The sequence below is a fragment of the Elephantulus edwardii genome, unplaced genomic scaffold (genome assembly GCF_000299155.1).
Source record: "Elephantulus edwardii isolate Elephantulus edwardi_28Jun2011 unplaced genomic scaffold, EleEdw1.0 scaffold00111, whole genome shotgun sequence".
NCBI classification, from domain to species: Eukaryota; Metazoa; Chordata; class Mammalia; order Macroscelidea; family Macroscelididae; genus Elephantulus; species Elephantulus edwardii.
The window spans coordinates 8,559,569-8,569,597 of NW_006399861.1; positions in this window are offsets into that span (position 1 = coordinate 8,559,569).

The following is a 10,029-nucleotide window of genomic DNA, read 5'->3' on the forward strand; positions in this document are numbered from 1 at the left end:
CACTTGGCCAACTAACTGGAAGAGATCTATATTTGTTCCCATCCCAAAGAAGAGTGACTCAACAGAGTGTGGAAACTATAAAACAATATCATTGATTTCACATGCAAGCAAGATTCTACTGAAAATTATCCAAAAAAGACTCCACCACCCCAGCTGAGCATCCTCATACCTCTGTTTCCACACTCTATCCCATCCCACCCCTCAGATCTTCATACTCATTCTACAATAATGGTTTTATATAACATTTGTCCTTTAGAAACTGAGTTAGCTCACTTAGCATAATGCTCTCCGGTACCTCCCAAGTAGTGATTTATAAAATCAATGCACCATAATTTCTCAATCCATTCAATTGTGGTTGGACATCCGGGCTGTTTCCATGTTCTTGAAATGATGAATAATGCTGCTGTGAACATTGGTGTACAAATCTCCATTTGTGTCTCAGTTCTAATTTTCTATGTACATATTCCAAGCAGTGGAGTAGCTGGGTTATAGGGGATTTCTGTGTTTAGCTCTCTGAGGAAATGCCACACTGTCTTCCAGAGTAGTTATACCATTGTACAATCCCATAAACAATGTATGAGTTCCTATCTCATCATATCGTCTCCAACATTTATTACTTGCTGTCCCATTAAAATTTGCCACTGTTGCTGGAGTGAGATGGTGTCTCATTATTATTTTGATTTGCATCTCTCTTATTGTAGTGATTTTGAGCATTTCTTCCTGTGTCTGTTGGTCATCTAAATATCTTTCTCTTTGAAAATTCTTTTCCTATCTTTTGCCCATTTTGTAATTGTATTATCAGTCTTTTTCTTGTGGAGACCCTGTAGGATTCTGTAAACTTTTGATATGAGACCCTTGTCTGAAATGTTTTTACCCAGTCAGTAAGTCTTCTTTTCAGTCTGTTGGAAAAAGGTTTTGATGCACACAGGGATTTAATCTTTAGAATGTCCCTTTCATCAATTTTATCCTCTTCAGATTGTGCATTTCTGGCTGTATTCAACAGTCTCTTTATACAATAGATTAGGCAATCTAAACTTAATCCCAATTTGTCCCTTATGAACTTTTTGGTTTGGGGATTTAGTCCAAGGTGGTCTTTGATCCATCTTGAGTTGCTTTTCGTGTATAATGTGAGATGTGGATCCTGTTTCAGCATTCTGCAGGTAGCAGTGCAGTTTTGCCACTACCATTTGTTGAAGAGGCTGTCATTTCTCCATTTAATAAATTTTATTTCCTTGTCAAGTATCAGTTGACCATAGATAGTTGAGCCCATTTTTGGGTTCTCAATTCTGTTCCATAATTTTTGTTTTCTTAATGTTGAGGTGTAATATTGAAAGCTATAGACTTTGATCTTCTGCAGCAAGTGCTTCAAGTCCTCCTCACTTTCTGCAATTTATGTCATCTGTATAATGGATACAAACACTCTTTAACATATACACACACACATACACTTGTACTTCTTCTGATATCTTAAGAGTCAGGTAAGTTTATACTATGGTTTCAGACAAAACAAAGTTTTTACCTACCAGACATTTAATCAACATACCTGGTTCATAAAACTTGGAGTTTATAGCTCATCCTCTTCACTTTAGGTGGTGACTAGAGCATCTAAATAATCTTGTATCAAAGAAACATCTTTACCCATTAACATGATGTCATCAATTTAATGAAACCAAGAGACAGCAGTAGGGAAAGAAAAAAAGAGCCACATCACCAGCCACCACACCATGACAATTGATGAAGTTGGGCAGATATCTCTGGTCTAGTATCAAGAATGTCCATTGCTGCCTTCTCCAGATGAAGGCAACTGATGTTGAGCAAACAGGGCTAGAGAGATGCTAAAGAACACATTAGCCAGGTCTAATACAGCATTATTGTTGTTGTTGTTGTTATTATTATTATTATTATTATTATTATATGATAGCTATGGAAAGGCATTAGGTCTTTTGTTCATAGAGTCACTATGAGTCAACTTTGACTTGATGGCAATAAATAATAATAATAATAATAATATTATTATTATTATTATTACTAAACAGTACCTAGGAGTCTATGAAGAGTCTAATAGAAATATGGCATTTGAGGCTACATTTTTTAAATAAATCTTTTTTTATTTTATATTGGTTTACTTACAAAGTTTATATACACTGGTTTTCACACTGTGAGACTACTTTTATCTACAGTTGGAATTTTCCCACAGAGTATCCACTACTAGAAACCTGAAACTTTCAACCTTGAAACTATTCGGGCTTCCAAAAAAAAAAGGTACACTCTGATTAACAAGTCCTTGTCTACTATTTCTTGAATATGTTCAGCACACAGATTGAACTGGTATGAAGAAAAGATACAAACCTCATGAACACCTCTTCTGGTTTTAAACCACTCAATGTTCCCTTTTTCCTACTGGACAAGTGCTTCTTGGTCTATGACATACATGCTTCACATGATTACACTTAATTATCATGGTATTATGATTCTTCTCAATTTTAACTATAATTTGTTATGATCCACACAGTCATATGTCTTTGCTTAATCAATAAAACACATGTAAATATATTTCTGATATTCTCTACTTTTAGTCATCTGACATCAGCAATAATACCCTTCACACTATGGCCTCTTCTGAATCCAGCTTGCTTTTTATGAAGTTCACTGCTGACATACTATTCCAGCCATTTTGTAATAATCATTAACCAGATTTTACTTGCATGTGGTATTAATGATATTGTTTGATAAATTCCATGTTCTATTGGATCAAATTTTTTGAGAAATAACTCATGAGACTGGACTATATGAAGAAGAATGTGGCATTGGAATTGGAAAAGACTTATTAATAACCTATATTATGCAGATGACATACTTTGCTTGCTTGAAGCACTTACTGAAGAAAAAAAAATACCACAATATTCAATATGGATTACTTCTCAATATCAAGAAGACAAAAATCATCACCACTGGCCAAATAGACAATACCATGATAGCTGGAGAAAAGATTGAAGTTGTCAGCAACTTTGTGTTACTTGGATCCACAATCAATACTAATGGTAACAGCAGTCAAGAAATCAAAAGGCTTGTTGCAATGGGAAAATCTGCTATTAAGGACTTTCTTAAAGTGATAAAGAGCAAAGACAGCAGTTAAAAATTAAGGTGTACCGGATGCAAGTCATGGCAATTTTTGTGTTTTTTTTTCTTTTTATTTTTTTATTAATTTTAACAGAAGTTTACAGAGACTTTGGATTTCCATTCATTCATTGTTGCACTTTTTTTTCCTGCCACCCTCCCCCACCCCCAGTTTCCTCTTCTCTTTGAAAAGTAAAAGAAAAATTCTTTCATTATACAATCCCTCCCCCCAAGTTCATTCCAATATGCAGCCTTCATTCTGGACTCCTGTCATGACAAGAATACTTAATCATATATCCCTCTTAAACAGTTCTCTCCCTCATCTGTTTCAATGTGGTATACATTATTTATCCCCTCTTTGTCAATCTCCCCTCAATCTTGATATCAGACCAGTTTTACTACTATGCAATATTTACACTATGTAATATTTGTCCTTGTGTGACTGAGATATTTCACTAAGCATAATGTCCTCCAGGGTCACCCATTTTGTATAATATTTCATTAGGTCCTTGTTTTTCAATGCAGCATAATATTCCACTGTGTGAATACACCAGAGCTTCTCTATCCGTTCATCTGTTGATGGCCACTTGGGTTGTTTACAACTTTTTGCTATTGTGAACAAAGCTGCACTAAACATGGGTGTGCAAGTCATGGCATTTTCAATTGTTTCATATGCATCTGAAAGTTGGACAACAAATAAGGAAAATAAAAGAATTGATGTCTTTGATTATTATGGACTGTTAAAAGAGAAAACAAATCAAGAAAAAGTATAACCAGGATCACATACTTTCATCATGTTGTTGGGAGGGAACAGTCCTTGGGACAAAAACATCATGCTAGGCAAAGTAGATCTGTTGTGTGTAAGTCTTAAGTGACTCAGTTGTTTTTAGGTGTTGCCAAGTCTAGTACTACCCATAGCCCCACTATGAACAACATATCTAAACCCTGTCCTATCCTGTGCCATCCTCACACTTTATGACAAAGGAGAGCTCTCTGTGGCAGTAACTGTGTCAGCCTATCTGATCAAGAGTCATCCTCTCCTTCACTGACCCTCTGCCTTTATAAGTAACATGTCCCTCTCCGGGGAATAGCCTGTCCTAGCAACATGCTTAAAGTAAGTGAGGTGAAGCTTTATTGTCTTTACCTCCAAAGAGCACTCTGGCTGTGCTTTCTCCAATACATATTTGTTTGTTTGTTTGTTTGTGGGTTTTTTTTGTTTTGTTTTGTTTTGTTTTGTTTTGTTTTGTTTTGTAGTGCAGGGAATGTTCTGTACTCTTCTCCAATACCACTGCTCAAAGGTATTAATTCTGCTTCTGTTATCCTTAGTCATTATCCAGCTCTCAAATGAATATCAAGTGATCAGAAAGAGCATGACCTCAACCAGACACATCTTAGTCTTCAAAGTGACACCTTACTCCTCAATAATTTGGAGAGGTCCCTAACTGCAGACTTTCCCAGTGTAATGACGTCTCCTGATTTCCTGATAGCTAATAATAGTACCAAGGATGTTGTTAATTGTGGATTCAAGTAAGATGAAGTTTTTAACAGTTTCAATCTTTTCTCCATCTATCATGATGTTGTTTATTGGTCCTGTGGTAAAAATCTTTGTTTTCTTGACACTGAGGTACAATCCATAGTGATTCAATAGCGCCCAACAAAGACAATAACAACATAATGCGAGGACTTAATGACTCTAACAACAGCAACAACAAGCTGCTAATGACCATTGGCAGTTTAGTCTTTAGGGAGCTGTTCTGTTAACCCAAAGGCAGTATGTCAGTGAGTCAGTGACTAAGTCTCCTGCCCAGAGACTTTGATGAGTATCTTTAGTGGTGGTTTTATCTGTACAGAGAGTTACACTGATAACCCGAGTCTGTAACTCTCTGTTGGCTGGATCCAGCTCCTCTGGAAAGAGATGGGCAATTAACTCCTGATCATAGCCTCAGAAACCAACTGGAGGGTCAGTTCAAATCAGATGTCAATTAAGAGGGTTTTTTTTGCATAGTGCCTTTGATCTTCCTGCAGGGCTCTATCATGCTGGTGACCAGTTTCTCGGGTTTTGGCAGGGTCCACTCAAAGGCAAAGGGTATCCTTTTAATGAAAGTTGTAATAGTATCCAAGGGTACAATCATACCAAACATGACCCTGCAGTTGAATGCTTATCTTTTTATAGTCCTCACTGGCAATTTACTCTCATATTACTTTTTGGTAGCTCTCAAGGGCTTCTGAACAGTCTACAGGTAACAAGTTTTCTTCAGTCTCTCCCTTTTCCATTCTTCTCTCTTTTCCCATGACTCATGCCCCTTCTTATCTAGCCTCCTTAGCTAGCTCCTAGGTTAGCATCAAGCTGAGACCTGTGAGCTGCATGCTGGCTCTGCTGAAGGAAGGGGCCACCTGTGAGATAACTGCTTTTATTTCTTCAGCTAAGAGTTCACTGCCTGGCCCTGTCGTGAGGGAGGTGGGGAGATTAAGCAGGTTCTGCCATGGTTCTGTTCCCAAAAAAAAGAATGATGGGAAAAGGAAAGCGAAGGGATCTGACAGACGTCTTCTCTGCATGTCACCTACAGGAGCCAGCCCAGTCTGGTCACTTTCTCTCAGCTAACATCATAAACTGGAGCCCCTGCTCAAGCCAGAACTCCAATTTATAGAGCAGCAGGCTATTTGTTGGGAGATAGTTGTATTGTTAACCCAAAAGTGGTATCTCTCTGATGGTTCTAATCCACCAGCAGCTCTGTGGAAGGAAAAATGAGTAATCTCCTCCCGTGCAATTTACAGCCTCAGGAACCCAGGAACCCAGTGAAGGGTCAGTTATGAGTTGGTCTGATTTCACTGCAATGAGTTGAATGGTAGTATCTAGTCAATGGGAAGGTGGACTGAGAATATCAAATGATCATGTCTGCACTCTGCAGTCTCTGGCTTAGTTATCTAGTGCTAACATAACTCATTTCTGCTGGGTCAGTTCCAACTCACAGCTGACTGTGACTCTCCAAGGCTGTAAACCATACAGGACAAGATTAACCTTCTTTCTCTCAGAGTAGCTGGTATATTTGAACCTTCAGAGAGCTGCCACCTTTGGAGAAGCAGTGCAAGACCCTGTGGACTATGTCAGAGAGGCCATGTTTTGTTTTTAAGAAGAGAGAGAGAGATTCTATCATTTCATCCTGAAGTAAAAAAAAAAAAAGGTTGGTCACCCCTAGATGAGAAAAACAGAAATTTAGATGGATATAGAGAAAGTGTTAATATATCAGGGGAAAGTTAAATAGAAAGCTAAAAATATTAAATAAAGAAGCCCAAATGTATGCTAGAAAGATTTTTTTAAAAGTGTGTGTATGTATTAGAATTTAACAATGAGTATCTTCGCCATTTCTAGGATTTATGGGATTATACTAAGAGAAGCACAAAATCAAACCAAGGGATTTAGAAAATTTGTTAGAAGATTTTTTTTGTGGATATAATCAAGGTTCTTGTGTATTAACAACTACAAATTTTATTTGTTCATTCACAAAAATTTCTAAGAGTTTTAATATCAAATAACATATAAAAGAGAGATTTCAATTTTTCACTATTAACAACATGTCCTTAATGCAATCTAACTTGAAAGCAAGGGCTCAATAAAATAAATTCCTAAATCCAAATATAGCCACATGATTTTGAAAAACTTAAATTTTCTTTTAAAAAAAACTAAAATTTTCTTGTGGTTAAAAGTCATAAGCATCATACTAAGCAACAAGCACTTGACATAATAACATAATTTTGTTTCAATTGCTAAATTGGTTGCAGCCTTGTTTTCTTTCAGTATAGTATCATCAAAGCCACTGATTTTAGACAGTTTATTGCTTTACCTATAAAGTTTTTATTATTATTCGAATGTTTGAAACTTTCTAATCTTGGTATATTCTTACTGTATCCTGATTATACAGTGTTATGTCTCAAGATTATAATGTATTATAGCTGAGGCTTTTGCAAATAAACTCTATCATCATGGTTTGAAATCTTTTTGTCTACAATTTTATTTGGCTTTGGCTTTGCATTACTTTTGTAATTAATTTCCGTTAAGCCTTTCCGTTTTAAGAACTATTATTTTAAGTTAGCCATAGCCCTTTTAAACTTGTCATTCATAGATAAATTTTATCTTCTTGACTCACTGGAAGTTTATGACAAGAATAATCTGGATCAGATTTATAATGAAGACTACTATAAACCCTGTTCTTTATCCAACCTCAAAAGAAGCGACAGGTATACAATTTCAACTATCAAGACCCAGGGAGGCAAGGATCACAGGATACATTCCCTGGGGTTGCACTCCCAGGAAGTTCCCAGCTCTCCTCAGAGACTCTGTTGGCTAAAGCAGAAGTAGCTGCTTCCACCAGTCTCAGGAGAAGACACGTGCACACAGCAACCACCAAGTATCACTACTACCAACCACTAAGTCCTGGGGGACGGAAGGGTACCAGGCAGGATTTCTGAAAGTTTCCAGCTTCCCACAGAGGCCTTATCTGCCCAAGGGAAACAGAACTCCATCCACTTCATATATTGTCAAGGAAGCAGCAGGCAAGGTCAAGCAGTGTGAAAAAAAACAAAAAGATAACCTACACAAAACAACTATGAGATATCATCTCACTCCTGCAACAGTAACAAAGTTCAACAGGGCAGCAAACAGCAAATGCTGGTAAGGCTGTAGAGAGAACGGAACTCTTACTCACTGCTAGTAGAAATAGAAATGGTACAGCCACTACGGAAGGAAGTCTGGTACTTTCTCAAAAAGCTAGAAACAGACCATTTGACCCATCAATTCCATTACTGGGACTACACCCTAAAGAAACCATAGCTGCTGAACATAAAAATTTCACATGGGAATTGTATACCAATGAAGGAATTCTTTTTTTCTTTTTCTTTTCAGAGAGGGGAGCGAACTAGTGGGGAGGGGTGGGCAGGGAGAAAGGTGCGGCAATGAATGAATGGAAATCCAAAATCTCTGTAAGTGTTTATTAAAATTAATAAAAAAGGGGGAAAAATTCATGTGATCCAGCTATCCCACTGCTTGAAATATATTCCAATGAAATTATAATTGAGGCATAAACGGAGCCTTGTACACCCATATTCATAGCAGCATCGCAAGAACATTGAAACAGCCCAAATGTCCAACCATAATCGAATGAATGAGAAATTATGGTACATTCACATGATGGAATACTATGCAGCACACAAGAACAATGATTTTGTAAATTACTGCCTAACTTGTAAGGGACTGGAGAGCATCATGCTAAGTAAACTAACTTAGTTGCATAAGGACAAATACTGTACGAGACCATTGTTGTAGAACATGGATGAGAATCCAAGAGGGTAAGGGTGGGAGTCCAGTGGTAAGGATGGATGGGAGAGAAGGGGCTAGTCATAGGGTCACATAATTGGATGTGGGAAAGGGAGGGCGGGGTGGGTAAGCAAAATGGGAAAGCTCATTGTTAAAAGCAATGAATACAAACTTTGTAAGTAAACCAGTATAAGATAAAAAATTTATTTAAATTTAAGAAATAAAGTAGCACAGGTTTTTACATTCATTTATTGTCCCATTCACAGAAAAAAAAAAGAAACCATAGCTGCAACTCAAACAGATATGTGCACTCCCATGATTATTTTTGCTATCACAATATCAAACCCAATGGAATCAACCCAAGTGCCCATCAACAAGTGAATGGATAGAAAAACTATGAGACATTCACACAATGAAATATGAAAAACTTGTAAAATATCACACAACATGGAGAAGCCTAGAGGACATTAATGCTGAGTAAAATATCTCAGTCACAAAAGGACAAACACTGAATAACAATGCCGTTATAAAATAGGACAAACATAGAGGTGTTAAGGAGGGAATGGGCAAAAGTGGCTAGATAATGAACACTGCATTAGATCAGATGAGGGGAAGAATTGTCCAAAAGGAATGAATGACTATACATTATATATTTGACAATAGTCTAGAAGAAGGAGTGCATTGCAGGGAAGGCTGGTGGAGGGGGGAGAAAAAGGGAGGGGAGAAATGTAGAACAATGAAAAATATTAAATTAAAAAAAAAACAATAAAAGTTAACCTGGGTTAAAAAATCAGGGAGGTGGTAATCAGTCATCCATGTATAAGCATATAGGCTTTAGAATTAAGCATGTACCATAGCATCCTGTCTTGTCCCACTCTGTACCCGTGGGTAAGTTATCCAAACTTATCAAGGCCTCAAATGTCTTATTTGAAAATGGGTATTAATTTATAGCAGGATCTCAGGGGTGTGGTAATTTAAGCACTTGGCGGCTATCCAAAAAGTCAGAGGCTTTAACCAACTGCTCTATGGGAGAAAAATGAGGCCTTTTCCCCTCATCTGATCTAATGCCGTTTTCATTATCTAGCCACTTTTCCCCATTCCCTCCTTAACACCCCTATGTTTGTGCTATTTCATAACTGCATTGTTATTCAGTGTTTGTCCTTCTGTGACGGACTTTAGTTTCACCCTCTACATAATAGACCTGTATGTTCTCCTAGCAGTCGACAGTATTTCAATACTCTTCTCTAGCACCACAATTCAAAGGCATCAATTCTTCTTCTATCATCCTTAGTCATTTGCAGCTCTCTGATGCATAGCAAGTCATTGTGAAGACCATGGCCTGGATCAGACAAACCTTAGTTTCTAGACTGACATTTTTGCATTTCAGCACTCTGGAGCAGTCTCTGACAGCAGACTTTCCTAATCCAATTTGTCTTTTTATTTCCTGACTGATGTTCGCAAAAGTGTTGATTGTGGAGCCAAGCAAGCTGAAATTGTATCTCTTCTCTATCTCCCATGGTTCTGGCAGCTGACCCAGTGGTGAAAATCTTTGTTTCTTGATGTTGAACTTCAATCCATATTGAAGATTGCAGTCCTTGATC